This window comes from Rhinoderma darwinii (genome assembly GCF_050947455.1).
Source record: "Rhinoderma darwinii isolate aRhiDar2 chromosome 3 unlocalized genomic scaffold, aRhiDar2.hap1 SUPER_3_unloc_2, whole genome shotgun sequence".
In the NCBI taxonomy this organism is placed as follows: domain Eukaryota; kingdom Metazoa; phylum Chordata; class Amphibia; order Anura; family Rhinodermatidae; genus Rhinoderma; species Rhinoderma darwinii.
In genome coordinates, this window is record NW_027461745.1 from 737145 (window position 1) to 741973 (window position 4829).

Here is a 4829-nt window from a genome sequence, read left to right on the forward strand (position 1 = left end):
AGGAGTAAGAGAGCGGTGGAGAGAAATAGAGAAGTAAGAGAGCGGTGGAGAGAAATAGAGGAGTAAGGGAGCGGTGGAGAGAAATAGGGAAGTAAGAGAGCGGTGGAGAGAAATAGAGGAGTAAGAGAGCGGTGGAGAGAAATAGAGGAGTAAGGGAGCGGTGGAGAGAAATAGGGAAGTAAGAGAGCGGTGGAGAGAAATAGGGGAGTAAGAGAGCGGTGGAGAGAAATAGAGGAGTAAGAGAGCGGTGGAGAGAAATAGAGGAGTAAGAGAGCGGTGGAGAGAAATAGAGGAGTAAGAGAGCGGTGGAGAGAAATAGAGGAGTAAGAGAGCGGTGGAGAGAAATAGAGGAGTAAGAGAGCGGGAGAGAAATAGAGGAGTAAGAGAGCGGTGGAGGGAAATAGAGGAGTAAGGGAGCGGTGGAGAGAAATAGGGAAGTAAGAGAGCGGTGGAGAGAAATAGGGGAGTAAGAGAGCGGTGGAGAGAAATAGAGGAGTAAGGGAGCGGTGGAGAGAAATAGGGGGGTAAGAGAGCGGTGGAGAGAAATAGAGGAGTAAGAGAGCGGTGGAGAGAAATAGGGGAGTAAGAGAGCGGTGGAGAGAAATAGAGGAGTAAGAGAGCAGTGGAGAGAAATAGGGGAGTAAGAGAGCGGTGGAGAGAAATAGAGGAGTAAGAGAGCGGTGGCGAGAAATAGAGGAGTAAGAGAGCGGTGGCGAGAAATAGAGGAGTAAGAGAGTACTGGAGAGAAATAGGGCAGTAAGAGAGCGGTGGAGAGAAATAGGGGAGTAAGAAAGCGGTGGACAGAGATAGAGGAGTAAGGGAGCGGTGGAGAGAAAAAGAGGAGTAAGAGAGCGGTGGATAGAAATAGAGGAGTAAGAAAGCGGTGGAGAGAAATAGGGGAGTAAGAGAGTGGTGGAGAGAAATAGAGGAGTAAGAGAGCGGTGGAGAGAAATAGAGGAGTAAGAGAGCGGTGGAGAGAAATAAAGGAGTAAGAGAGTACTGGAGAGAAATAGGGCAGTAAGAGAGTGGTGGAGAGAAATAAAGGAGTAAGAGAGTGGTGGAGAGAAATAGAGGAGTAAGAGAGCGGTGGAGAGAAATAGGGGAGTAAGAAAGCGGTGGACAGAGATAGAGGAGTAAGGGAGCGGTGGAGAAAAAGAGGAGTAAGAGAGCGGTGGATAGAAATAGAGGCGTAAGAGAGCGGTGGAGAGAAATAGAGGAGTAAGAGAGCGGTGGAGAGAAATAGAGGAGTAAGAGAGCGGTGGAGAGAAATAGATGAGTGAGAGCACTGGAGAGAAATAGAGGAGTAAGGGAGTACTGGAGAAAAATAGGGGAGTAAGAGAGTGGTGAAGAGATGTAGAGAAGTAAGAGAGTACCATAGAGAAATAGCAGCATAAGAGTGAAGGAGCAAAATAGAGTAAGAAAGTGCTGGAGAGAAATAGGGTGTAAGGGAGTGCCAGTAATAGAGTATGAGAGTCATAGAAATAAAGTAGTAAGAGACTGTTGGAGCAAAATAGAGGAGTATGACGATGATGAAATAGAATAAAGGAGTTAGAGAGTGCCAGAAAAACAGAGGAGTTACGCCCCCTACAAACAGCATGTCGCGGACTGTCATGCGCATTTGCGGGCTATGCCCCTATTATAAAATATCGGAGCACGGTCTGTAAAATAAAAAATAGGGCATGTCCTATTTTTTACGGAAGCTTTCTACGGCCCGGGAACCTTCCCATAAATATACGGGAAGGTGTCCGTGGTCAATAGAGATGAATGGATCCGTAATTACGGTCGTGTGCATCGGGCCTAAGAAAAATCTAAAGCGAAATAGAAGAGTAACAGAGAGATAGTAGAGTAAGAGAGTGCCAGAAATAGAGGAGTAAGAGCGTGCCAGAAATAGAGGAGTAAGAGAGTGCCAGAAATAGAGGAGTAAGAGAGTGCCAGAAATAGAGGAGTAAGAGAGTGCCAGAAATAGAGGAGTAAGAGAGTGCCAGAAATAGAGGAGTAAGAGTGCCAGAAATAGAGGAGTAAGAGAGTGCCAGAAATAGAGTAATAGAGTGCCAGAAATAGAGGAGCAAGAGAGTGCCAGAAATAGAGGAGCAAGAGAGTGCCAGAAATGGAGGAGCAAGAGAGTGCCAGAAATGGAGGAGTAAGAGAGTGCCAGAAATGGAGGAGTAAGAGAGTGCCAGAAATGGAGGAGTAAGAGAGTGCCAGAAATGGAGGAGTAAGAGAGTGCCAGAAATGGAGGAGTAAGAGAGTGCCAGAAATGGAGGAGTAAGAGAGTGCCAGAAATAGAGGAGTAAGAGAGTGCCAGAAATAGAGGAGTAAGAGAGTGCCAGAAATAGAGGAGTAAGAGAGTGCCAGAAATAGAGGAGTAAGAGAGTGCCAGAAATAGAGGAGTAAGAGAGTGCCAGAAATAGAGTAAGGCTCTATTCACACGACAGGGTCCGAGTGTCGGTCGATAAAAACGGACGATTTTGACTCGTTTTTTTCCCTGTCCGTTTTAAAATCGGATGAATTTCATTTGTACATTTTTTGCCACACTTCCCTCTGTAGATACTGCCACAGCCCCCAGTAGCTAGTGCCAGACAGCCCCCTGTAGGTAGTTCTACACAGCACCCCCTCCCCATAGATGGCACACACCATCCCTACGTGACTGTAGATATCGCCATCGTTCCATATGAAGTCCTTGACTTCAATGTCCATATATCCATAGTGAAGTCAGGGACTTCTCCTGGAGCGGAAACACCGGCCACAGGGTCGGGATTTCTTCTGGGGGCTGTGTGGCACTACCTACAGGGGGCTGTGTGGCACTACCTACAGGGAGCTGTGTGGCACTACCTACAGGGAGCTGTGTGGCACTACCTACAGGGAGCTGTGTGGCACTACCTACAGGGGGCTGTGTGGCACTACGTACAGGGGGCTGTGTGGCACTACGTACAGGGGGCTGTGTGGCACTACCTACAAGGGGGCTGTGTGGCACTACCTACAAGGGGGCTGTGTGGCACTACCTACAAGGGGGCTGTGTGGAACTACCTACAAGGGGGCTGTGTGGCACTACCTACAAGGGGGCTGTGTGGCACTACCTACAAGGGGGCTGTGTGGCACTACCTACAAGGGGGCTGTGTGGCACTACCTACAGGGGGCTGTGTGGCACTACCTACAGGGGGCTGTGTGGCACTACCTACAGGGGGCTGTGTGGCACTACCTACAGGGGGCTGTGTGGCACTACCTACAGGGGGCTGTGTGGCACTACCTACAGGGGGCTGTGTGACACTACCTACAGGGGGCTGTGTGGCACTACCTACAGGGGGCTGTGTGGCACTACCTACAGGGGGCTGTGTGGCACTACCTACAGGGGGCTGTGTGGCACTACCTACAAGGGGGCTGTGTGGCACTACCTACAAGGGGGCTGTGTGGCACTACCTACAAGGGGGCTGTGTGGCACTACCTACAAGGGGGCTGTGTGGCACTACCTACAAGGGGGCTGTGTGGCACTACCTACAAGGGGGCTGTGTGGCACTACCTACAAGGGGGCTGTGTGGCACTACCTACAAGGGGGCTGTGTGGCACTACCTACAAGGGGGCTGTGTGGCACTACCTACAAGGGGGCTGTGTGGCACTACCTACAAGGGGGCTGTGTGGCACTACCTACAAGGGGGTTGTGTGGCACTACCTACAAAGGGGCTGTGTGGCACTACCTACAAGGGGGCTGTGTGGCACTACCTACAAGGGGGCTGTGTGGCAATACCTACAAGGGGGCTGTGTGGCAATACCTACAAGGGGGCTGTGTGGCAATACCTACAAGGGGGCTGTGTGGCAATACCTACAAGGGGGCTGTGTGGCAATACCTACAAGGGGGCTGTGTGGCAATACCTACAAGGGGGCTGTGTGGCAATACCTACAAGGGGGCTGTGTGGCATGGCCTACATGGGGGCTGTGTGGCACTACCTACAAGGGGGCTGTGTGGCACTACCTACAAGGGGGCTGTGTGGCACTACCTACAAGGGGGCTGTGTGGCACTACCTACAAGGGGGCTGTTTGGCACTACCTACAAGGGGGCTGTGGCAGTATCTACAGAGGGAAGTGTGAGGCAAAAAATGTACAAATGAAATTCATCCGATTTTAAAACGGACAGGGAAAAAAACGGATGCAAAACGGGTCAAAATCGTGCGTTAAAAACGGCAACACAGCCCGGAACGGAATCGATGCAAAACGGCCCGGAACAACGGTCCAAAACGTCCGTTATTATCGGCTGACACTTGGACCCTGTCGTGTGAATAGGTCCTAAGGCGGGCTATTTTCAGCTGTTTTTCGGGCCGTAAACGCTCCGAAAAAGGGCTGAAAATACAGGGGGTTGAACGCCTGAAAAACATCTGCCCATTGATGTCAATGGGAAAAAAGGCGTTCCGTTACCACCGGCCGTTTTTAAAAATGCCCCGTAAAAAAGAAGCGCATGACACTTTCTTGAGCCGTTTTTGGAGCCGTTTCTCATTGGGTCAATAAAAAAACAGCTCCAAAAACGGCCGTAAAAAACGCCTGAAAATCAGAGGCTGTTTTCCCTTGAACGGCTGTTTTTAGTTTGCCGTGTGAACAGAGCCTAAGAGAGTGAAAGAATAAGAGTGAAAAGAGACAGATGAGTGAGAAAGTAATGAAGAGACAGCAGAGATTGGTGATTTGGAGGAGGAAATCCCAGACAGAGAGATAATAGAGAGTTTAGAAAGGACTCAGAGAAAGTGTAAGAGACAAACAAGTGAAGGCCGGGCAGAGAGCGCAGAGTGCGACAGAGACACCCGGAGAGGAGGGGAAGACAGTAGAAAGGGGAGGAGAGACAGAGA

At 50.2% G+C, this 4829-nt stretch overlaps 1 protein-coding gene across 2 annotated transcripts in view; it reads right to left on the reverse strand.

Annotated features, from left to right (window-relative positions):
• Positions 1–4829, reverse strand: part of NYAP1 (neuronal tyrosine phosphorylated phosphoinositide-3-kinase adaptor 1) — a 131511-nt gene that overhangs the window by 82884 nt on the left and 43798 nt on the right. The window lies entirely within an intron of this gene.